Source organism: Xenopus laevis, chromosome 1S (assembly GCF_017654675.1).
Source record: "Xenopus laevis strain J_2021 chromosome 1S, Xenopus_laevis_v10.1, whole genome shotgun sequence".
Taxonomy (NCBI): domain Eukaryota; kingdom Metazoa; phylum Chordata; class Amphibia; order Anura; family Pipidae; genus Xenopus; species Xenopus laevis.
Window position 1 is genome coordinate 179666972 of NC_054372.1, and position 27384 is coordinate 179694355.

Sequence of the window (27384 nt, forward strand, 5' to 3'; positions counted from 1 at the left end):
AAAGTACTGTCTCTTTAAAAAAAACTTCGACCCCCTAGTTCGCCATCTAAAAGCTACCGAAGTCAATGTTAGCCTATGGGGAAGGTCCCCATAGGCTTTCCTAAGTTTTTTTGATCGAAGGATATTCCTTCGATCGTTGGATTAAAATCCTTCAAATCATTAGATTCGAAGGATTTAATCGTTCGATCGAAGGATTTAATCGTTCGAAGGATTTAGCGCAGTATTTGCGCTAAATCCTTCGATTTCGATATTCGAAGTCGAAGGATTTTAATTCCTAGTCGAATATCGAGGGTTAATTAACCCTCAATATTCGACCCTTAGTGAATCAGCCCCCAACTGTAACAGGAAGAAATGTGGAAGCAAAAGACACAACTCTGTCTGTTAATTGGCTCATGTGACCTAACATGTATGGTTTGTTGGTATGTTTGTGCGCACTGTGAATCTTAGGATCCCAGGGGGCGGCCCTTATTTTTTAAAATGGCAATTTTCTATTTAAGATTACAAAATGGCACATACTACTAAAAAAAGTATATTATTATGAAAATGGTTTATTTACATGAAGCAGACAAATGCCTGCACTCAATTCTATAGTATTTATGAGAGGTGCAAGATCAATAGGAAATGGATATCTTACAGATGGATCAGCACTCTCTCTCTGGTGAAAAAGTCAGTGATTTCAACATGCTTAAATGAATCATCGACTTTTTCACCAGAGAGGGTGCTGATCTATCTGTATCCAGAAAGTTTCCGAATTACGCAATGGCCGTCCAAATAATCCAAATTTCTAAAAATGTGTTCATTTTTTCTCTATAATAATAAAACAGTAGCTTGTACTTGATCCAAACTAAGATATAATTAATCCTTATTGGAAGCAAAACCAGCCTATTGGGTTTATTTAATGTTTACACGATTTTCTAGTAGACTTAAGGTATGAAGATCCAGTTGACGGAAAGATCCGTTATCCGGAAAAGACCAGGTCCCAAGCATTCTGGATAACAGGTCCCATAACTGTATTACCTTTATATACAGTATATATATATATATATATATATATATATATATATATATATATATATATATATATATATGCTTGTTCATAACTTTGGAACAGAAAAAAAGAACCCTTTTAGACATAATGGCATGTTAGCTTTCTTTGCTGAAATAAGTAATGGGCCTGGGGATAAAGAACTACTTGTCCATTTATTATTAATGATCCTGTGCAGACCTCAACTAAAATCAAAAGGATTAATAGAGATTTGAAATCAGACAAAAAAGCACTATACTTAATGGATACTGGAAGAATAAGAAACACGCTGCATTGTCTAAAAAGACATACCTTTGTTTGGGTACCCAAAAAAAGAACATGATTTGTGGAGCACCAACAATACAGTATTTAATTCTGTGCTCTGACAGAGTAATAGGACTCGCTGACAAATACACAATACAGTACAGACAGTGTATTTTATTTCCCACTGCCCTGTGGGTCACATGTGGAGTCTCGATGCCTTCCCAAATTAGCTCTATTGTTCTGTGAGCTTTGAACTGTAGCACCTGTCAATTTTATATTCCCAAAGCAGAAAAATGGACGCCGGGTACGTTAACAAGGAAAATACTTTTTAAAGGAGGCATAATTTAAAAAACAGACTTGCCAGCAACTTGCTAATTCACAGCAATGACAGACATAGAATGGTATCCCTTAAAGGAGAAGGAAACCCAGTTGGCGCAAAAAACCTCCCCCCCTCCCGTGTGTTGCCCACCCTCCCTCCTCCCCCCTGGCCTACCCGTCCCGCTGGGCAAATGCCCCTAACTTGTTACTTACCCTTCTGCGCAGGTCCAGTCTACGGAGTTCACCAACGCCATCTTCTTCCAAGCGATCTTCTTCCTGCTTTGACGCGCATGCGCAGTAGGAGCATTTCGCCGGTACGATCTACTGCGCATGCACCAAAAGTCACGAAGAATCGGAAAACGTCGTGACTTTTGGCGCATGCGCAGTAGATCCGTACTGGCGAAATGCTCCTACTGCGCATGCGCCAAAACGCCGTTCAAAGCAGGAAGAAGATCGCGTGGAAGAAGATGGTGCCTGTGAACTCCGTGGACTGGACCTGCGCAGAAGGGTAAGTAACAAGTTAGGGGCATTTGCCCAGCGGGACAGGTAGGCCAGGGGGGAGGAGGGAGGGTGGGCAACACACGGGAGGCGGGGAGGGTTTTTGCGCCGACTAGGTTTTCTTCTCCTTTAATGGGCTCAGTGAGTTGGAAACCATACTGTGAGTCCCAGTGGCGTAACTGTTACTGGGCCCACAGCAAATTCATTTTTAGGGAACTCCTGTCCTTTTGTTTTACAGATATATATTAAAATTGCTATACCTCCTGGGCCCCCCTGCAACTGCAGGATATGCTTCATCTGTAGTTACACCACTGGTGAGTCTTGATTACATTAAAGGATTAAAAATAATCATGCAGAGAATTTGTTTAAAAAAAATTAAAAATATAGTCACTGCTCTGGGATGAGTCTTGTGTCTGCTGGAAGGATCTACTGGTAAATAAAGCATAGAGGGTTAATTTGTATATATGTATATATAGTTATCATATCTCTCCTTAACTGTTTCTTCTCCAGCAGAACAACCACAAGTCGGCCAGTCTTTATATCGTTTGGGGATTCAAATGGTCAGTTCAATCACCATCGCTTCCGTCCATTGAAGTCAAGTTAAACAAGAGAAAAATTGTGGTAATGAACTTCAATCAAATGCATGAGTCTGCTGCAAACGTTGTGCTCTTTATTGAACAACACATTTTTCGAGTATAGCTCTTTATCAAGTGTAACCATTTTTATTTATTTTTTTGCTGCAAACATTGTGCTCTTTATTACACTTGGGGGCAAATTCATCAAGGGTCGAAAATCGAGGGTTAATTAACCCTCGATATTCGACTGGGGAAGGAAAATCCTTCGACTTCGAATATCAAAGTCGAAGGATTTTGCGCAAATACTGCGATCGAACGATCGAAGGAATAATCGTTTGATCGAAGGATTCGAAGGATTTTAATCCAACGATCGAAGGATTATCCTTCGACCAAAAATAGTTAGGCAAGCCTATGGGGACATTCCCCATAGGCTAACATTGGGTTCGATAGCTTTTAGGTGGCTTTTTAGGTTTTTTCTTAAAGAGACAGTACTTCGACTATCGAATGGTCGAATAGTCGAACGATTTTTAGTTCCAATCCTTCGATTCGAAGTCATAGTCGAAGGTCGAAGTAGCCCATTCGATGGTCGAAGTAGCCAAAAAAACACCACTCGAAGTTAATGAATTGGCCCCTTGATAAAGAGCTATGCTTGAAACATGCAGGAGCAGATTTACTAAGCTCGAGTAAATAGTTCGAATCCAAAAATATTTGAATTTCGAAGTATTTTTTGGGTACTTCGACCATCGATTTGGTCAAATTCGATCGAATTCGACCGAATCGAACGATTCGAAGTAAAAATAGTTCGACCATTCGATAATCGAAGTACTGTCTCTTTAAAAAATCCTTCGACTGAATACTTCGCCAAGTAAAAGCTACCAAATTGAATGTTAGCCTATGGGGACATTGTAGATAGGTTTTGGGCACTTTTTATGATCGAATAAAAATCATTTGATCGATCGCTTAAAATCGTTCGATCGAACGATTTTTATTAGATCGTTCGATCGAACCTTTTGCACTAAAATCCTTCGAATTCGATATTCGAATTCGAAGGATTTTACTTCGAGGGTCGAATTGGAGGGTTTTTTAACCCTCAAAATTCGACCCTTGATAAATCTGCCCTGTAGTGTTCAAAAAACAGCACAATGTTTGCAGCAGACTCCTGCGCTTGATTGAAGTTCATGACAATACTACAATTTTTCTCCTGTGAATCTATACCCCACTAAGAACTTTACTCAAAGTAGAGAAAGTACCACTGACACTCTCTTTACCAGTGGTCTCCAACCAGTGGCTCATGAGCAACATGTTTCTCACCAACCCCTTGGATATTGTTCCCAGTGGCTTCAAAACAGTTGCTTATTTTTGAATTCCTGGCTTTGGGCAAGTTTTGGTTGCATCAGAACCAGATGTACTGCTAAACAGAGCCTCCTGTAGTCTGCCAGTCCACATAGGGGCTACCAATAGTGAATCACAGCCCATAATGGGCACCACCAGAAACTTTTTGCATGTTTGTTTTACACTCGATTTAATTTTTATTTACACTTGAACTTGGCTCACAAGGTTAGGGATCCCTGCTCTATACCATCTATTAGCCAGTGTCCTATCCATGTACAAACAACGCAACAGCCCTTAGCTTAAAAATCAGTCATTTATGCAGAAGTGTATCAAACACTTTGGCAAAATCCAAATAGTTCAGATCTACTGCTCCCCCGTTGTCTAACTTCTCACTAACTTTATCATAAATCATCATCAGATTTGTCTGACATGACCTATCCTTCATAAAGCCATGCTGATTGCTGCACATAATGCCATTCACCAGGACATCATTTTGAATGTGATCCTTTAACAAGCCTTCAAATAACTTGCCCACCACAGATGTCCAACATATGGGCCTATAATTGCCAATTGTAATGCATTGTTATATATAGGAATTACATAAGCTTTCCTCCAATCCATAGGTGCCATACCAGATGAAAGTGAGCCTGAGAAAATCAGAAATAGGTTTTGGCTTCACATGTTCAGTGTTGCTTTATACATCAAGTGCAGCTTGAAATGCTCCTCATCAGCCTGGGCTGGCTCCAGCAAATCCCACATACATCATACCTCCCAACATTTTGGAAGTAAAAAGAGGGACAAAATTTTTTTTGGCACGTAGCGCAGCAAATTGTTTTGACCACGCCCTTTCTCTTGCCACACCCCCTAATTACCATGTTAATTTTACAAAATTTGGCAGGTTATGAAAGTTTGAAAATATTTCTCCTCATCTAAACTGTTTTTTTGTGTCTCAAAATTATTACAAAGTATCTTATTTGCACCTGTTAGGTGTTCTGTGCTCTCTGCTAAAAGCCAATTAAGTTAGAAACTTTGTTTCTTTTTCTGGCTGTTCAGTGCAGAGAAAATAGGGATTTTCCAGTACAAATAAGGGACTACAGGTTGAGCTGTCAAAAGAGGGACTGTCCCTCCGAAAAAGGGACAGTTGGGAGGTATGTAGAATAATAACAATAGAATAATAATAATAAAATGAATGTAAAGATTTCTGGTGTATGTGCCACCTGATGGCATAAAAGAATATTGGATTATACAGAGCCCTGTTTTTATGGTTATATACAGGACTTGAGCTGCAGTTCTGTTTCATTGTGCATGGACACTGGGCACATTGTGCTACGACAATGATGTTTAAAGGCCACGCACCTCTAAAAGTCAGTGACCTCCAAAGGGCAACTCCGGCTGCTCTGTACATTGTTTCCCAGCCGGGAATAAAATCCTCTGCGCTCAATAGAACAGAAGAGAGTTTCACACTTTATTGATCTCTGTGTACAAATAAGATTTCCTGTTGCTCTTGGACTTCTAGTTTTGCTGACAAAGCAACTGATGCTCTGAGGGGAGAACTGCACGGTGCATTTGGACACATAAACCTTCATATTTGCTAAGGTCACAAAATCTGTGTTGTCTGGTTTTAAGGATAACAGTGGGGTTAAAGCATTCAGCATTAAGATTAGCTAAGCAATTGCATAACTGCATGTAAAATAGGGATATACTTGTTTCTGCTCCATAAAAATGAATCCCTCCATAACGGAATAATCCTTTTACTACTATATAGCAAGGGCCAGAGGGCCTGTGCCTAGGGCAGCACCTTTTGGGGGGCCTCGAGTGGTTATATAATTATAATATATTATCATTTTTAAAAATAAAGAATTCTTCCCCTGCCTCAGCAGGAGATTTACAGCCATCTGAGTGGCATCTTAAAGTGACGTTTTTGTAGAAGTGGCATCACACACTGACAGCATTCCGAATGTTGAGGGGTCACTTTAAATTCAGGTGCCTAGGGTGGCACAGACCTAAATATGCCCATATGTTTAAAAAAAAAAAGCCAAAAAAAAGCCTTGCCCTTCCAAAAACCGAGCTGTCTGGGTGAAATACAGAAATCCAGGCAGGTGGCAACCCAACTGTCCCAATCTGACCCTGGGTATGTTATTTTATCCCTTTTTGGTTTCCTACATGGACGTATAAATAATCAGTACGACAGAAGATAATATATAGTATACAATATATTGTTATCTTCTGCACATTTCTATAGTATAATTTGTATACACTTGTAACACTATCTAGGGCTATACAGGCCAACGGGGTTAATCACCAGCTAGTGTACTAGAGCATGGGTTACACTGGACTCCAACACTTAAAGCAGGGCCTTCACAAAAAGGGAAGTTCATACTGTGCTTTAACCAATAAAGAAATGGGCACCAGGAAGTTCTTGCAAATCAAACAGAACAAAATAACTTTATTTGTCAGAGACAAATGATCCACAGGGTACTTACATCAGTAAAGAGGCATTTGCAGAATATATAGACACACAGCTCAGACAGTATATCAGAGGCAGAGGCAGGTGCATTCCCTGAGGATGTAGTCAAGGCAGTATAGAGTTGCCTTACGTTCTTTCACATTGGATGTTTTGTTTCTCTCAGGTTTTATCTAGTTTTCAGACCATGGCTGGAGTTAAAGGGCAAATTTTGTATTTACAAAAAAATTATGAGTACAGGTATGGGATCCGTTATCCAGAAACCAATTATCCAGATTACAGGAAGGCCATCTTCCCAGGGCCAGAACTTGAGTTTAGCCATAAGAGGTCCGTCCCTAGGGCATAGTGGTGGTGGGGCCCTGGCATGTGCCTATTCTGCTTGACTACCCTTTGTTCCGGACCTCCTATAACGCTTCACCAGCCCATGACCGCAGTATTTTGCCCTGCTTCTTCCCCCACCACTAACTTGTTGTGCAGCTCTGGTAGCGGTATAGGGGCGCGCGTGCTGCCATGGGCGCAGTAAGTCTGCTTGGCCTGGCACTGCATCTTCAATAGACTCAATTTTAACCAAATAATTCCACATTTTTTTTTATAGGATTTCCCTTTTCTCTGTAATAATACAACTTTGCACTAGATCCAGAGTAAGATGTAATTAATCCTTACTGGAGGCAAATCAATCCTATTGGGTTCAATTAATTAATGTCAAAATCATTTTTTTGTAGACTTAAGGGATGGAGATAAAAATTATGGAAAATCCCTTTATTGTATTAGAGAGGGTACAGAGAAGGGCAACTAAGCTGGTAAAAGGTATTGAAAATCTTAGCTATGAGGAAAGACTGGCCAAATTGGAGATGTTCACGCTGGAGAAGAGGCGCTTAAGGGGTGATATGATGACTATGTATAAATATATAAGGGGATCATATAATAATCTCTCTAATGCTTTATTTACCAGTAGGTCCTTCCAGCTGACACGAGGTCACCCATTCCGATTAGAAGAAAAGAGGTTCCGCCTAAATATTCGGAAGGGGTTTTTTACAGTGAGAGCTGTGAAGATGTGGAATTCTCTCCCTGAATCAGTGGTACAGGCTGATACATTAGATAGCTTTAAGAAGGGGTTGGATGGTGTTTAGCAAGTGAGGGAATACAGGGTTATGGGAAATAGCTCATAGTCCAAGTTGATCCAGGGACTGGTCCAATTGCTATTTTGGAGTCAGGAAGGAATTTTTCCCCCTCTAAGGCAAATTGGAGAGCCTTCAGATGGGGTTTTTTTGCCTTCCTCTGGATCAACTGGCAGATAGGTAGTTAATAAAAAAAAAAAAAAAAAGTTGAACTCGATGGACATGTGTCTTTTTTCAACCTTACTTACTATGTTACTATGTTACTATGTTATCCGGAAAGCCACAGGTACCGAGCATTCTGAATAACAGGTCCCACACCACTAGTAGTAACAGTATTCCCTATAAATTCACTGAACAGGACTTGTCCTTATTATGCTTTTTATCTGTTGTTTTAATCATGAAAAAAATATGTTTGTTTTTTTTTAAATTTCTTGAACTAAACAGAGAAAACAGGACAATTGAAGCTACGTCATGTTTGGTCTTTGCAAGATAACAATAATAATTATCTTACCAGTATTCATCCACTTCATCCATTGTTGTGACTGTTTTCTAAGCAGGACTCTATTCTGCAGAGAGATTATCTAATTATTGTCAGGTATTGCTGGGTTTCTGGCTCGATACCTTAACCATTTGGCCAGGAGAGCAGCCTGTAGGGTTGCTCGCTATGTGTTACATGGCCTCTGCAGCCCCAGCCCAGCTGCCGCCTGATTGGCCTCTCCAGCCCCAGCTCAGCTGCAGCCTGTTTGGCATCTACAGCCCCAACCCAGCTGCTGCCTAGCTTAATCAGCCAATCAGGGCTGACTCTTCCCTATTTAAGGTCAGCACTTAGACCACTCCTTGCCATTGTATGGTTTTCCTGGTACTGCGGCAGCGCCCCTAACTAGGTAGTGCTAGCTCTTGCCCCTTTTCCCTTGTTGTTCTGCCTTGCCTTGTTTGCCTGTCCTTGTCTTGCTTTACCTTATCTTGTACCTTCCCAGCCTTGACCTTGATCCGACCCTGCCTTGTACCTTGTACCCCTCTCTTGCTATCCTCGGCTCCAGTCCTGTCTTGCTAACCTCGGCTCCAGTCCTGTCTTGCTATATCTTGCTCCAGTCCTCTCTTGCTATATCTTGCTCCAGTCCTCTCTTGCTATATCTTGCTCCAGTCCTCTCTTGCTATATCTTGCTCCAGTCCTCTCTTGCTCCAGTCCTCTCTTGCTTTCCACTCTAGTCTCCTTCTGCTCCTGTCTTGCTATCTGCTCTAGTCTCCCTCTGCACTCTATCCCCAGTTTGATCTGATCTACGCCCGCACCGTCCTGTCCCATCCAGTCTGTTCCTGTTGCACTCCTGCCCCGTCCAATCTGTTCCTGTTGAGTCGTCGCCCTCTTCTTCCTTCCTAGTCCAGTCCTGATCTTTGCCCTCTCCGTCCTGTTCTGCACCTGATCCAGACTGACTCTTCGCCCTCATCAACCTGTTCCTGCTTTCCCTTCAAGTGTTCCCTAGGTACATACAGCTCCTGCCTCAAGGACTCGCCCTTTCCCTTCAGTCTCCACAGCGCCCCCTACCTAATCCTTGACAATTATCTACCTTGCAAGGACTAATCATGCAGTAGCTTCAATTTCCTTGTTTGCCTTGTGAAGCTCAAGGAATAACAACAATAAACTTTTGGACAAAAAGTATGTTCAACACAAGCACATAATTCATTGGACTCAAGTTGAAAATATGTCCCTTTATTATAAGCTTATTCTGAGCTTGGCATGAAATACTGCCATACTTTTGGGCAATGTTTGCTCTCTGTTCATGATCATTATCAGCAAGTGTATTTAATTATTAAATTATTCATTTTCAAAACTCAGCTCATTTGACTGGCCAGCGCATTACTCTACATCATGTACTTGCTGTTTAATATATGAAGTTGGATGGAATGATTTGAAAGATGGATGTAATTTTCTGCAGTCCATGATCTTGCTGGTCAAAAACGTACATAATTTGGGGCCATGTTTATCCCCGTAACAGTTACCTCTATCTGAGCACAAATATGAATAGTGATGGATGAATAAATTCACCTGGCGCAAATTCGCAATGGATTTCCGCATTTCGCTGCCGTCGAATAAATTCCACAAAATTTGGACGCGCGTCATCACTATTCGGATGCCCATTGACTTTAATGCTGGTGTCAACGCGGGCATCAATTTTTGAGTTTCGCAAATTTCACTGGAAATTCGCACATTTTTCAGCTAAGCGGAACGGGAGAAATTTGCCCATCGCTAAATATGACAGTTGTGTTAACTGCTAGCTAAATCTTTTCAGATCTGTATTTTTTTTTAATTGAAAGTGGGTTTTAGGTAAAGAACTAAATACAACTACAATAGTGTCATTTAGTGTTTTTTTCATCTGTGTGTAAGACCTTTGACATTTGGCTGTGAAGCCATCCTTTCTTGTGTATTCTAGAATTTATTTGCCAGGGATAGACTGTGCAGCCTGTGACCTGTTATTCCTTGTATTCTAGGGAAAAGCTGGATCTCAGCTTTCTTTAGCATTCATGATTATATTTATAGCACATTTCTTAAACAGAAAAAAGAAGTTCACCGAGATAAGCTGCAACAATGTCACCAGATGGAAATGTCAATAGTTAAGCTGGCCATAGATGTTGAGATTTTTAAAAGATCAGATCCTCATCGTGAGACCACGATTTTCTCGGAACGATCGTACGAATTTACCATCAACTAAAAAGACCGATTTGCCAGTAGGGATGTAGCGAACTGCCGATTTGGTATTCGCGAACTTCGAACACCGCTAAAATCGTTCGATTCGAACGATCGAAGGATTTTAATCGTTCGATCGAAGGATTTTCATTCGAATCGAACGATCGAAGCCATTCGATCGAATGCTTTTCATTCGATCGAATGCTTACAATCGTTCGAACGAATGGAAATCGTTCGATTTTTAGTGGTCGAAGGAATTCGAATGGTCGAATGGTCGAACGATCGAACGCGAACTCAAAATGCGAACGTTCCCAAACGTTCGCGAACATTCGGCAGACGCGAACGGTCGAAGTTCGCTACATCCCTAATTGCCAGGAAAACAAAGGGGAGGTGCCTGCAGGGGCGATCCGCCAATGAGGCGAGCAGAGGCGCTCGCCTCAGGCGGCATCGCCAGCTAGGTTTCCAGGGGCGGCAAAAAGCCGCTCCTGGTGCCTTTAAGAGCCGAATTTCCGTTTTTTGAACCGGAAATTCGGCTTTACTAGGGCGAGAGAGCGCAATTGCGCTCTCCGCACTAGCGTTGCTGCCTCCCCCCCGGAAATCGAATCGGGCTGGGGGGGCGGCATTACTGGAGCCGCCTCAGGCGGCAATACATACAGAAACGGCGCTGGGTGCCTGCTTGGCCCTGCAAACATAGATAGATTGCACTGGGACCGACAAAGATTTTTTGACCTGGCCGATCAATTTCCTGACAGATGTCGGCCGAAAAATCGTAAGATGTACGATCGTTCGGATCCCGCTAACCGCACGATAATTTCAAAGGCATGGCTTGGCTTGGCCACACCTCAGTCAACACTTCTTCTTCACCAAAGCTTTTCCAGTCTGTTCTCAAAGAGCATCACCAAATTCCTTCTGCTACCACCACCATATATATATATATATATATGGTTGCTATATATATAGCAACAATTTGGCTTATTATGCCGTATCAGAAAATCTGACTTTGATCTATAGCCCAGTTAGCAAATAGTTTCGATTGGTCTGCTGCTGAAAAAATAATGAAGCAAATCTGTTATTAAGTGCTTTGGAATATGGAATAGGTGTCGTTTTTGTAAATGAGACCCAGAACGCAAAAATCAGTTGCAAATTATGATCTTGCCGCCTAAAATGACTTAATTTTCATTGTAAACATTACCACAAAGTGACAATTTTATGCCCAACTATTTTTTTGTGAATATTTAAACCAAAAACATTGCTAGATTTCCCAGTAAGCAGGTCTCAAGTCATTTCTAGACTTCATTCTAAAAAGCATTACCCTTAAACTCTCCATTGTGGTGCATCACCTTTTTTGAGTCTTTTAAGTGATTCCAGAAAAAATGAAGAATATATTTTTTGAAGCATAGTTTATTTTTATATAATTTTCAGTTTGTCAATGCAACTTCCCCAATTTAGGTGGGGAATAACCGATGGCCAGTTAAGATTGCCCCACCTTCATATGTCAAGGAAATGGGACAATTTATGAAGATGAGGTCCAAAAAAAATTCACATGAAATGATTGATGGCAGTTAGTTATACTTGGCAGTGCCTTTCAGATTCCATATCATGCTGTTGCCAAAATACAGTCCAGTCCAAGGCCATACAGAGTGCAAACTTATATCTCAGCCAGAAACAGCCCAAGGCTTCTGCAAAATCAGCTGCTTTCGGATCTCAGACCTTGATGTTGCTCAACTTGGGCGTCGGAAGCAGGAGAATAATTATGGGGAATATTAAACTGAAGCTATTGTTGTGTCTTTAAAATTATTTAAACATTTCTCACTTAAAAAGGAAGGAACAACTGAAAAAAATACACATTTGCACTTCCTTTTTATAGAGACAGTAGCACTTCTGGAATCTAATTATTATTTATGTGTTTTTTTTTAGCTGACTGATGTATAAGTCTCATCTTAGTAAAATGAAGGGATTCTGTCATGGGAAAACATTGTATTGAAATCTGTTTTTCAAAAGAGCAATTATTTTATATTTAATTTTGAAATCTGACATGGGGTTAGACATATTGTTAGTTCTGCAGGTGCCCTAAGCCATGTGACTTGAGCTCTGATACATTTCAGTCACTCTTTACTGCTGGACTGCAAGTTGGAGTGATATCACCCCACTTACTTTCAACCTGTCAACAAAACAATGGGAATGTGAAGTGCTGGATCTTTCTGAAAGCACATGACCAGCCACAATGAGTTGAGATGGCTGCCTTCACAACACTATTACAACTAAAAAAAATACATTTATTGGTTGGAGAATAAAATTTTAAGGGGCACATTTACTAAGCTCGAGTGAAGGATTCGAAGTAAAAAAAACTTAGAATTTTGAAGTATTTTTTTGGGTACTTCGACCATCGAATAGGCTACTACAACCTTCGACTTCGATTCGAACAATTTCAAAGTAAAAATTGTTTGACCATTTCGACCATTCGATAGTTGAAGTACTGTCTCTTTATAAAAAACTTCGACTACATACTTCGGCAGTTTAAACCTACCGAGGTTAGCCTATGGGGACCTTCCCCATCAGTTTTCTAAGGTTTTTTTGATCGAAGAAAAATCCTTTGATCGATTAAAATCTTTCGAATCATTCGATTCGAAGGATTTCATCGTTCGACCAACGGATTTTTACTTCGATCGATCGATCGTAGTATTTGGGTTTATTAACCCTCGATATTCGACGCTTAGTAAATGTGCCCCTAAGTGTAGAATGAATTAATTGCAACGTAACCAGTGTAATTTAGTAATAAAAAAAAACATTTCATAAAAATTATGACAAAATCCCTTTAAATAACTTTTTAACATTGTTCTGAAAACCAATGAAAATTCAAAAATTGTCTATATAACTGTGTTTGTCATATAAAACAGTGAACATGTTTTTTTTAAACTGCATATCAGAAGGTGCTGTGCGAGAAAAGACCCTTTAGGTTAGTTAGATAGGATAGGGTAGCCACCCAATGGTATTAATGGGACCGCAGTGCTGAGTATACCCACAAGAGAACAGAAAACAGAGAGTATTGTACATGTTTCCCATGGATCATCATGCTTCTTCATTATGAACACATCTCCACTGTTATATACTTTTTCTTATATATGCTTCCATCATGAAGATTGTGTGAATACTTGAAGACACCATGGACTGAGCAAATGCAGACTTGATTGGTCTGTGCAAACGAAAAAAAATCCTATTGCATAAGAAAATATGAAAAATTTGGTAAAACAGTAAAATGATGTGTTCTAAATATAGAAGGTTTCCACAGATGCAAAGTTCACATTCCATTGTCCAAAATGTTGGTTTCTTGCATACCTCTTGTTGGGATAAATAAATACCGAGTTAATGTTTGCAGAAAATATTAACTGTCAACTGGAAATGTTAACGTCACCCTTTCGGGAATGGATATTTACCTTTCATCATTAGATGAGCTAATCACAGGCACAACAAGGAAGGCAATACATACAGTATGCTTATAAACAAATACAGTGCCAAAGGTTTCAGTGTTGAGTACTGTACACTGTAGGTCAAGAAAACCAGACTGTTTATTTTCTTTCTTTTTTTTATAGCTCACTCTATAAATGTAGTCAATCTGTTATATTAAAGCATGCTCCTTATTCCATGGTGAACTCCTGATCAGGGCTACTCACAAGCATCCATTGTAATGTAATAGGGGGTTCCTTCCTTATTATTGGAAGGAACTCTGGGAAAGAAGTTCAGGAACATCATTTGGCCCAGGTATAGTAACTTGTAACAACCAGGTGATTACTTACAAGTAGCAGATGAGCTTAATAATATAATCTGCTTGATGGTAGGGTACCATTGCTTAGAAGAAACGGATGAAATGTTACACCTCTTATAAATCTACTCCAGGAAGGGGGTTAACGTTGCTAGAAAGGATAAGGCAGGAGGCCCAGGTAAAGGAGAAGCCTAGACCCTATAGTAGGTTGGACACCTCAGAGCAGTTATCCCCAGCTAATAGCTTGCGAGCAACATGTTGCTCACCAAGCCCTCTGATGTTGCTCCCAGTGGCCTCAAAACAGGCTTATTTTTGGATTTATGACTTGGAAGCACATTTTGGTTGCATAAAGACCATGTGTACTGCCAAACAGACCCTACAACCCTTACAACACTAAGGGGCCGATTCACTAACTTCGAGTGAAGGATTCGAAGTTTTTTTTGGGCTACTTCGACCATCGAATGGGCTACTTTGACCTTCGACTACGACTTCAAATCAAAGGATTCAAAGTAAAAATCATTCGAGCATTCGATAGTCGAAGTACTGTCTCTTTAAAAAAAACTTCGACCCCCTAGTTCGGCATCTAAAAGCTACCGAAGTCAATGTTAGCCTATGGGGAAGGTCCCCATAGGCTTGGCTAACTTTTTTTGAGCGAAGGATATTCCTTCGATCGTTGGATTATAATCCTTTGATCGTTCGATCGTACTATCTGCGCTAAATCCTTTGACTTCGATATTCGAAGTCGAAGGATTTCAATTCCCAGTCGAATATCGAGGGTTAATTAACCCTCGATATTTGACCCTTAGTGAATCAGCCCCTTAGTGGGCACCCCTTAGGTACTTTTATGCTTGTGTTACTCCCCAATATTTTTTATTTAAAATAGAATACTGCTATGTAACCTGTGCTTTGAATGGCTGCCCCCATGACTACACAACAGTTTCTAAAGCAAACACATCAGTTGTACCAATGCACGGACCCAGTACATTACATTTTAATTACTTTACAACACTTTGATTTGTTGTTGTTACTCTTCCTTTAATTATATGCAGCTTGTAAATGAGGGCCTGTAGTTAGTGGCAAGACCGTAACTGTTATACATAGACAAGATGAGACTAGTGAGAGCCGTTGTGAAGTAGTGTTGGATAATTCCCCAGTTGACACCCACCAGAATCTATGGTGGGGTAGAAACTCGGTGGTGTGAGTAATACCCATGTGAAACTTCTGTGATATGATAATCTGCCAGCAATATATTTTGTACTGAGCAAGTAACTTCTTTTACTTTAGTTGGTTCTTCAATAAATTTGTTGTTCCTGTTTAAGAACCACCGGCACCTAAAATCTGAAATACCTTTACTATTATGTGAAGGTCTATCTAAAGACCCCCATATACCAAAGCTTATAGGCCGAAAGTCGGGCAGATCTCGATCAGGCGGGCGGGTTAAAAAATCCCGTCGGCCGCATCTCTGCGTGTATGCAGTCCTGCGATCCGACCGCCCATTCTCCTGCATTATGATCCGATTGTTGGGCCCAAGAGCTCATGATCGGATCAGCCCGATATCGCCCACTTCAATGTGGGTATATTGGCAGACATCCGTTCGTTTGACGACATTGCCAAATGAGCAGATCTCTACATCTATGGCCATCTTTAGAGAGAGGGAAAGAGAGGGTTGTTGAATTGGGGTAAACTTAGTGGGGGTCATTTATAAAGTTGGTGATGTGCATATTTAAAAATAGTTGTATTGACCATGTTTTTTCCTGAGTGCTAAAATATTGCACCGCAATGCCCGTCTTTCCATTTTTGGCGAATTCGCATTGCAAAAAATATTACATATTACATATTATTACATATTAAGTGATTTAAAGGGATACCGTCATGGGAAAAAAAATTTTTTCAAAATGAACCAGTTAATAGTGCTGCTCCAGCAGACTTCTGCACTGCAATCCATTTCTCAAAAGAGCAAACAGATTTTTTTATATTTATTTTTGAAATCTGACATGGGGCTAGACATTTTGTCAATTTCCCAGCTGCCCCATGTCATGTGACTTGTGCCTGCACTTTAGGAGAGAAATGCTTTTTGGCAGGCTGCTGTTTTTCCTTCTCAATGTAACTGAATGTGTCTCAGTGAGACATGGGTTTTTACTATTGAGTGTTGTTCTTAGATCTACCAGGCAGCTGTTATCTTGTGTTAGGGAGCTGCTATCTGGTTTCCTTCCCATTGTTCTTTTGTTTGGCTGCTGGGGGGGGGGGGGGAAGGGAGGGGGGGATATCACTCCAACTTGCAGTACAGCAGTAAAGAGTGATTGAAGTTTATCAGAGCACAAGTCACATGACTTGGGGCAGCTGGGAAATTGACAATATGTCTAGCCCCATGTCAGATTTCAAAATTGAATATAAAAAAATCTGTTTGCTCTATTGAGAAATGGATTTCATTGCAGAATTCTGCTGGAATAGCACTATTAACTGATTCTTTTTGAAAAATAAAAATTTTCCCATGACAGTATCCCTTTAAGCTTTTGATGCCATCTAATTCAAACATAAAAAGTGCTTTAAAACAACACAAAATAGCTTTGACTTAAGTTAGGGTATTTTTTTAAAGGTTTTTAATCAAGTTAAATTGCCTGATGAGTTTAATCCCTCTTGACTAAGGAATCATCCCACATTTTGTGAATTGTGCTCTATTACATTTATGGGCATTAAACCACAGGCCATACTGGGAATCCACCATGCTGCTCAGCACTTCTTGTGTTCTTGGCTTTCTCACAAATAGTGCTATTTCTGACTTGTTCAACCACAAGAAAAACAATGTTCAGTTTCACTCCCAAGCAATTAGATTACGTGCTGGGGATGTAGCATGCTAATTAGTATATAGCAGGCAACTGTTCAGCAATCTGCATTGTCTTCTTTCTGATTTCTCACAAAGACACTTCTAGGTTATGAGTCTACTCCAGCCCCTAGGCATTTCACTGTCCATTCCATAGAAAGCAGACTTCTGGCAACCCTCTGTTTCCAGCAATAATACAGCGAAACCCTTCCATGCTCCAATGCTTTTTGTTTGCAATAAACCAGGCACAGTCTGAAACTGAGTTTATCTTGTGACTTACTGGACTCTGGGCTTGCGTCTCCCACATGACCTTGGTTAGAATGTCTCATGTATTCTCTTTCATCTCATACATTTGACCTTGGTCTCCAATGATGTGTCCAGTCTAGGCTTTTGCTAGTAATTAATATAGCTGTTTGTTCTGTACGAGTCTCTACAGTCTCTTGCCACATAATGAGATCCCTAAATGTTCATTCTTTTATTTAATGATGTACTGGGAACATTACATTTCTTAAAATACATGAAGTAAGCTTGTTGATTGAAAACTATAGTAAAGAGCAGTTACCAGCAAAACAATATAAATGATTATGTGTAAATGTAATGTAAAGGTATATATATATATATATATATATATATATAAATTGTTAAAGGGGTTGTTCACCTTCAAACACTTTTTTCAGTTCAGCTGGTTTCAGATAGATCAGCAGAAGTAAAGACTTTTTCCAATTATTTTCAATTTACTGTGTGACCATTTTTATAATATTGAAGTGTAAAGTTTAATTTTTCACCTTCTAAGGCAGCTCTGGGGGAATGGGGTCGCCGACCTTGTAAACTGTTCTAAATTGATACATTTGTTACCTTTGTCTTTGCTGAGCAGAATTCCTGAGTTTCATGACAGGCAGCTGTTAGAATTGATAGAATAGTTGCTAATACTCCAGAGATGCTGCTGAAAATGTATCAACTAAATGTTGCAAAATTGTAACAGTTCAGAGTCTGCACCTGAATTTCTGAGCTGCCAGACTCAAACACCAGAGACAGGAACTAGTGATGTGTGGGTTGCCCTCCCTTCACCCGCGCCCACCAGAGCCCAACTTCCAAGTTCCTTTTATAGACCCGTGCCGCCCGCCGATGGCATCACAAAAGGGGAGGGGCAATCAGGTGAACGGCTATAAAACTGGAAGCCGGCAGTGTAAAGTGGTGGGTGGGGAAAGCAGGAAGAAGAGCTCGCCTGCCACCTGCAAATGGGGGTGTGAGGTCGCCCCAACCCTGACCAACCCGCAGGTCCGACTGATAAACCCGTGGGTCCCGCGGGTATCGGGCCGACCCGCACATCACTAACGGGAACTTTATATTTTAAAAAAAATTAATGAAAAAAGTCTTTATTTCTGGGGAACAATCTGAAAACAATTGAAATGAAAAAGGTGTTTGGAAGGTGAACAACCCCTTTAAGATTTCACATGGACACAATTCTGGATGCAGGTACTGATGTTGTTTGCCAAAAAGGTTGGCTCTCCAATCTGGAACATGACTGGGCTTCTTTTAGGGGTAGGGGGACACTGGCTGGTTTTCATGGGCATGTTGTAGGGGTAGGTGTTAAGGCTCCCTAGTGTTAGTTTGGTGCCAGACTTGTTACCCATGCATGTCTCCAGAAGACAGCTAATAAGGAACATGTGGGGAATGTTTAGAGGTTAATAGCGCAGTTTCCTGAGATGTTATTTGTTTGTTCAGAATGAATTCCTCCCCCCCTGGATCCTCGGGGTAAGCTGAGTGAAGTGGTCGGTGCGGGCAATAGTACAGCAGAACATACACCTGACCCTAACCCAGTGCACTCTCCTATTTATATACCCACGCCCGGCCCACAGTGATGTAGTTGAAGGGGATGGGGCACAATGCGTGAATATATAAAAAGGCATGAACAGAGGCAGAAGTGGGGCACTAGCAGTGTCGGACTGGGACACCATGGGCCTACCCAAAAACTTTGACCAGGGGCCCACCAATTAATCTTAGACCAGGGGCCCACTCTCAGTACTATTATTCTTCCTCTCCTCACTCATCCTCTATTCTCCTAGTCTCTTTTCTTTACATACTATACTCTATTTTTCCAATGATTTAGCCTCTTAGAAATAGGGAATGGCCATGAAATAGGCTAAATGTTTAGCAGCACAAGGGCCCACTGACACCTGGGCCCACCGGGATTTTCCTGGTATCCCTGTGGGCCAGTCCGACACTGGACACTAGAAAATCAGCCCAAACCTGCCCGCCACCCATGAGCATTGTGGGAAGTCAGCCCACCTGACTAGTGGTCAAGTAATTCTCACTAAATGTTTTGAGAACAGGGTCCCCAGAGCAGAATTATACTAAGTAGATCTGAACTGGGAGTCAAAATAGGCTCAGACAGCAAGGCCCAAATAGCCCCCACCAGCCCACTAAATAGTGACTGTCTGCGGCATCTTACAGCAGACCCTCTGGCATTTGCCAGAACCCACAGATTGCCAGTCCGGGCTTGATACTAAGCAGCTACACGCATGGTTAAATTTTTCTAACTTGCATGATGAACAGTCAGGTGATTTTAAGGATTCTGATTAGGTTTGGCCAGGCACTTGGATTTGGCCAGATCCAAATCCTGCTAAAAAAAAGGCTGAATCCTGGATTCAGTGCATCCCTACATTCCGGGTGTGTTTTCAGTTTAGGATTGTTATATTATTGAAGAGCAACTGATACTGGCATTTTGAAAGAATATAAAATAGTATATATGTAGAATATACATAAATGTACCTTTTCAATAGTATTAATGCTATTTGTAAATGTAATGGCTATTTGAAACAATCTCTGCACTGCATACCGTGAAGGAGTAACTTTAATGATCAGACGTGTGGAATGACACTCAGGCATTATAGTGTAGCACACGCTATAATCTGCATAGCAAGTTCATTATTACACAGCTCATTTGCAAGCCTACATGTGATACAGTTTCCAAGAAACCCAAGATTACAATTATTTTCTGCCAAATGTTAGAGAAACAAAGGAAACCAACGGAAAAGGCTGTTCTATCGAGTTACATCTTAATTATAGAAAATTGCTAGAAGAACAGTGTAATCAGTGCCGGAAAGTGGAACCTACAGTAACATCCTAAATATCAAATCCAACCAGCTGAGAATTGTCTAGAAAATGTGTTTTTGTCGATAGAGTGAGAACAATCAATATTGTGCTAAAATCCAACAACTTTATAATAGCCCCCCCCCCAAATTTATATGTCACAGGCATGTGATCTGTTATCCGGAAACGCATTATCCAGAAATTACAGGAAGGTCATCTCCCATAGACTCCATTTTAATCAAATAATTTTTTTTTCTGTATTAATAAAACACAGGGTCAACTTAGACTCGATCCCTGGCTCAAACCAATTCTGCTGCTGCCAACCTCCTTCCTCGACCTCAGTCGCAACTGTAAGAAAGAAAAAAGTACAAGTGGGGGGGGCAGACAGGCCCGGACTGGCAATCTGTGGGTTCTGGCAAATGCCAGAGGGGCTGCTATAAGTTGCCATAGAAAGTCAGTATTTAGTGAGAAAGCCAAGAAATAAAAGACAGGGGCATTTACAGTGTTCCCACAATAGACAATGGACACAACGGTGCTTAATTCAGAACAGGAGGCTGAAAAAGGACAAAGGCCCAGAGAGCAACTATACAGTCAGTCATTTTTTAGTACAGGTATAGGATCTGTTATCCGGAAACCCGTTATATAGACTCCATTTTATCCAAATAATCTACATTTTAAAAAATAATTTACTTTTGAAGGATAATAACAGTAGCTTGTATTTGATCCCAACTCAGATATCATAATCCTTATTGGAAGCAAAACCAGCCTATTGGGTTTATTTAATATTTACATGATTTTCTAGTAGACTTAAGGTATGAAGATCTAAATTACAGAAAGATCCGTTATCCGGAAAAACCCGTGTACCAAGCATTCTGGTCCGATACCTGTATGTTATAGAATGGCTCATTCTAAGCAACTTTTCAATTGGATTTCATTTTTCTTTTTTTTTTTCTTTTTCTTGTTTTGTAATTATTTGCCTTCTTCTTTGGACTCTTTTCAGCTTTCAAATGGAGGTCACTGACCACCATCTAAAAACAAATGCAAGGCTACACAATTATGGTTATTGGTATTTGTTATTACTCATCTTTCTATTCATATTTCAGTCTCTTATTTAATTCAATGCAGAGACTCCTATAGGCTGCCAGTCCATATGGGGGCTACCAATTAGCTAATCACAGCCCTTATTTAGCACCCCATTGACCCCGTCTAAAAACAAATGCTCTGTGAGGCTTCACATTTATTGTTATTGATACTTTTTATTACTCATCTTTCAATTCAGACCCTCTCCTATTAAGTGTTGGACTGGCCCACAGGGATACCAGGAAACTCCCGGTGGGCCCAGGTGTCAGTGGCCCTTATGCTGCTAAACATTTGGCCTATTTCATGGCCATTCCCTATTTCTATGAGAACAAAGAGGCTAAATAGATGGAATAATAGATAGATTAATATATTATATAATAGATTATAGTATGTAAAGAAAAGAGACTAGGAGAATAGAGGTTGAGTGAGGAGAAGAAGATTAATGGTACTGAGAGTGGGCCCCTGGTCTAAGTTTTTTTGGGTGAGCCCCCTGGTGTTCCAGTCCGACACTGTTCATATACCAGTCTCTTATTTAAATCAATGGATGGTTGCTAGGGAAATTTTAACCATAGCAACCACATTGCTATGTAGCTCGACCCCAGATTTAGAAGGATAACACAATTCACCTGCTCCTGGTGTGATTTCTGCCATAATTAAAGTTATTTCATCTCTATATGTTCATTTCTCTGTGGCTTTTTATTCTGCGCTTTCACTTTTTGTACTTATACAAGTGCTTCCCTAGGCACATGCCAGCACAGGCCAATGCAATACGTGTTCTCTCACATTTTGCCCCTTTGCCTGCTGCACAAATAGAAAAAAAAACTCTACTGATGGAGCTGTGAACAGAACAATATCGTTTTCACATACGTGTCCAAATTGTTTGAGGTGAAATGTTCTGCTGGCGTTAAATGAACAGAAGCTGGAAAAAAACAAATATATTACCAATCTCTTCCTGGCACACACACTGTAACTGCTCACACCCCTCTTTTCCCAGACAGTCACAGGGTAAATCATGACCTGATCTTGTGATTTACCATTTCCTCTCCGTATGGATATATTTGAAAAACACCACGTGTAAAGCTCTGTTAGGTACGTTAATATATAGGTATAGTGTAAATGATACAAGAGATACATGCATCTGCTAGTTTAATTGCTCTTATACGACAGGTCATCGACTCTAAACAGATGAGGCAATGGTAATTATGAAAGTGTTTTTTTTGGATATATTTCCAAATCTTTAGAAACTGGGTTTTCAAATAACCAGTCCTCAGTTAACCTCATAGGAACCCATGATTTTATTCTCGTGCCTGAGAAAAGAAAATGCAACATCTACAGACTGCTGCTCAATCAACTGCATCAGTAAAATAACATCCTGTCTCCCTGAAATATCTCATGGTCGCTAGCAGTCACGGCACATGATGGACATCCTCAAATTGAATCTATTCAAAATATTCCATTAGAAAATAATATAACAGGTGGTCCATGAAGATTTTCATTTATCCAGGTCATGATATACAGTACAGGTATGGGACCTGTTATCCAGAATGCCAGACCTGGGGTTTTCCGGATAACGGAATTTGGATCTCCATACATAGAGTAACATTTAAATATTAATTAAACTCAATAGGACTGTTTTGGCTCCAATAAAGATTAATTATATCTTAGCTGGTACTAAAGGGGGCTCGTCACCCAAAAAAATAATTCCAAATCCTATTTTATCATGTTAGTCAAGCAAAATGAACTTTAATTACACTGTAAAAATTATTTGAATCTTGTTTATTTCTTTCTGGGAATTCATAATTATAGAAAACAGGCAGGAGCCATTTTGTGGACACTGTTATTAAGACAAGCCTTGTATCATCTCAGAATCTTGTTTGTGCACCAGAATGGGGGACCCAATGCCCATCCCCATGCCCTGGCTACACAATTAAATGGTAAAGAGAACAGGGGAATGTGGGGAGAGCAGTGATATCTAGGAAGTGCTGAATGGAAAGTGAAAGTAATTGTTTGTCCCACCTCTATGCCACGGGCATAGAGGAGGGGCAGGCAATATTTGATTGACAGCTGAGATTTTAAATGACTTTACAACAGCTATGAATGCTTTAATAAAAATAATAATTTGGGTTTCATGTTTAATTTGAAAAAGACATTTATTATCCAGCTTTTTATGTCTGGATGACAGGTCCACTTTAAGTAAAAGGTTCTGTATTATTATGACAGAGAAAAAAAGTTTTTTTAATAAAATGGAGTCTATGGAGTGTGGCCATGCTGCAGTGGGGTAACTACCAGGGGAGCACTGGGTGTAATTGCACCTGGACCCGCTCCCCCTCTGGACCCATTGGAGATCACGCCACAGCAAACGCGTTAAGGAAACTTCGTGTCTGGGGGAGGGGGGGCTGGTGTACCAACCTGTAATACAGAGCTTTCTGAATAAGGGTTTTGGATAACAGATTCTAGGCCTGTATTTTACAGAATTAAGTCTAAAGCAACTGAATGTAAAACGTTTCACCGCTCACTTCATTTTTAAATTTATATAGGCATTCATTGTATAGTCATGATTAGCTACAGACCTTTTTTTGATCGGAAAACACCTTGAAACGTATTTGTATGGTCTTTTGAAATATTTGACTTATACAGGCATGGGATCCGTGATCCGGAAACAGATTATCCAGAAAGCGCCGAATTACGAAAAAGCCCGTCTCCCAACTAACTAATATAAAATTAATCCTTATTGGAAGCAAAACTATCCTATGGGGTTTATTTAATGTTTACATGATTTTTTAGTAGACTTAAGGTATGAAGATCGGAATCACTGAAAGGTCTTTTATCTTTTTTATTCTGGATAACAGGTCCCATACCTGTACTGTAAAGAGTTTCAGCATTGGGGATAACAGCATGTGCCTAAGAAGTAGCGTAACTCATAGGAAGTAGCATAATGCCACTGGACAAGAGGAGGGTTCCCCATAGACTAAATCTATGTTATTCAGTGCCCCCCCAAACTCACCAGTACCACTCTCCAGCATTAGCATCTGCATTTCCAGTTCATATACTGTGTCTTTAATTGGACATGGGGTTCCCCTAGTCAAAGTTCTCCTTGGAAAAAAACTGCAGCCTGACCTAAAATGACTGTGTACCTTCGGGCTAAAGCTAGAATACATGCCAATACAAAGGGTTCATTGTATTATTATGCACAAATAAGTTCTAGATGTGAAAGTTCCTGTAAGGTAAATAGCAGAACTCAAGACAAATCACATGCTATTTAGATGTGCCAAGTTTCTGTGCAGAGACAATGTTTTAATTCTTCTAATCAGGCATTCTAGTATGTCTTGTGTCCTCTAATATCCCTATAGACACCTGAAATGCATATAGCAAATAGTTTCCCTTTATAAAGCACTGAATCCAATCACATGAAATCAAATTGGAATGCTTCATTGGTAATCTAATTGCGATCAATCTACCAGCTACCACGACATCTTTAATTAGGTAAATATTAGGTAATTATCAATAAATATCAAATCTGATCAAATGAACAAATAGAAATAAAATGTAAGAAAATAATTGACCGTAGAAATTGATTCTATGAAATTCAACTTCTCTGACATTGAGTTGATTTGGCTGGCCTAGGATAATCCTGGACTGTAAATACACAGTGCTACGCAATATGTTGGCGCTATATAAATACATGTTAATGATAATAAATGGCACCATGTGTGCTATCCATCCATTCAGCCTGCAGGCCAGTCAAACTGCATAGGAAGTCACAAAGTGTATGATCACCTGAATTTACTAATAAATCTTTCCATATACTGTAACACAAAGACATACGTTGACAGAAAAAGAAACTGTGAAAAGCAACTGTGCGAATTTCACCTAAAAATATTTATGGTATAGTTTTTATAACTACATCATCAGTGTAAATTTTATGTAATTCATTCTACCATTTAAGATTTTATTCTTGAACTAATGGATGCCATCTCAGGTCATTGTGCCTGTTCATGTGCTTTCAGATCGGGTTGGCCGGACTTGAATTTTTGCTATTGAGTGCTGTTCTTATATCCACCGCTAGGTGGGAACAATGGAGGTGTCAGGGAGCTGTTATTTGGTTACCTTCCCATTGTTCTGTTGATAGGCTGCTGGGAGTAATCGAGGGGGTGATATCACTTCAACTTGCAGAGCAGCAGTAAGGGTAAGGGCACACACTAAGATTTGGGGAGATTTAGTCACTCGGCAAAAAAATCGCCTCTTCTTCGGGTGACTAATCTCTCCAAAAACCCTTCCCGTCGGCTAGAATCTAAATTGCTTTGTTTTCGTCATGAGGCAACTTCGGGTGACTTCTGAAAACAAAGCGCTCTGAGTGCCATCCTGCCGGCGATTTCGATTCTAGCCGACGGGAAGGCTTTTCGGGGAGATTAGTTGCCCAAAGAAGAGATGATTTTTCACCAGGCAACTAAATCTCCCTGAATCTTAGCGCGAGCCCTTACCCTAAACAGCACACGTCCCATGGCTGATGGCACCTGGGAAACTAACGACATATCTAGCCCCATGTCAGATTTCTAAATTAAATATAAATATCTGTTTGCTCTTTTGAAAAGTGGATTTCAACACAGTATTCTGCTGGAGCAGCACTATTAATTTATGCATTCTGTAAAGAAAATGTTTTCCTATGACAGAATCCCTGTAAAGAAGGATTGCCCAACCTCTAAAGGTAAGAAAATGTAGGTAAACCAAAATAATTGTGTCAGTATTGTCTATCTATATTTGGGGTCAAATTTACTTACCTTCGAAAGATGCGACAGCGTTGGCTTCGCCGCACTTCGCCAAGCATAGATTCTCCAGGGCTGAGCAAATTCACGAAGATCCAAAGTTGTGCACACGTTACCGATCATTTGCGCTAGAGATGTTACGATAAGCGGTTCAAAGTTGCGCTAGCGATGGCAAATTTGCATACAGCGTGCAGTTAAAGTACAATGGCCGTATATGCAGCAGCAAACACATTACACTACACAAGGCCAGGGAAGCTTAATAAATGTGTTCTAATGCCCTACACATGTGCCCACAGCATAGTTTAGGTGCCATATGTTATCAAATGTAGGGGGGAAGGAGGGTACCCTAAATCACCCTATAAAAAGTGTTTTTTTGGGACTTAGAAAAAATTTCAACTTTTTTTGGACCATCCCTATCTACTCTATTGCACTTCGCCTGGTCTGAGGTGGCGAAGTAAAGTCTGGCGCAAGAGGTAACGTTCATGAAAATCTGCAACCTAGTGAACTAGCGTAGTTACGTCCTTTCGCCAGAGCGCAACTTCGCCTGGCGTAAGGGTGCGAAGTAGTGCTAGAGTAGGTCCACTTCTCTATCGAATTTACACCAGCACCCGTTAGTAAATTGGCGAAGTGGCAAAATGACGTCATGCTGGCGAATTTTCACTAGCGTTAGCCACTTAGCCCTTTAGTGAATTTGCCCCTTGGATAAAAGACCTGTGTGAGTGGGATAAGCTATGAGGACCACAGGTATAAAGCAAGTTAGGGCAACCCCCAATGTATTCAGATAGATGAATATATTAGTTGGCCTTTATTCTGTACATAACAAGGGCTCTAGTTTCCTGTATCCAGTGAGTATATTTTACTTTTTATATTGGGGCCACCTGTATCCCCAGAATGCAGTGTAGGAGGTGCACGGTCTCTCCCCATATTACCCAGGAGCAAGCTAGGTTCTCCAGTACCAACTAGTAGGTTCCATAAAAAGTAATGCCATTCATGTAAGTTTTAAATGACAAATTAGAAATCACCTTTTCTTATACAGATACATTCAAACATTTCCTGAGATGACTTTCTGCTGAACATTTCCCAGTTTAGCCATGTCTCCAGTCTTGATAGAAATGCTTCTTACTGGAAAATAAGTCTGAATTCTCAGTTTAACAGCATGATCCCCAGCCAGAAATAACTCATCAGTTTAGTGTTTAAAAATGTCTATTTTCTTTACTTTGCCACTCCAAAGGTTATTTTATTTTTATAGTGATTTCCCTTGCAAATTATATTTAGAATGATTTTACCCCGCTGAGCAGACTGAGGAGGGTTAAGACCCTACAAAGCATATTTGGCAAGAACGGTCAGATTCCTAGTCACACAATATCTATGATATGATTTGTCCAAATGATCTGAAGCATGAACAATAACAATAATGCTCTTGGGTTTATAAAACCTAATCCCTTAATGGAAGAGTTTCGCTGTGTCAAAGTATTTCTGTATCTTCCCTGACGTGCTGAGACTAAAATTGATGCATTTTGCTGTTCTCCAGAGCACTCAATCTATACAGTAATTCAGGAGGGTGCGATTGTTTTGAAACCAAGTGGGAGTT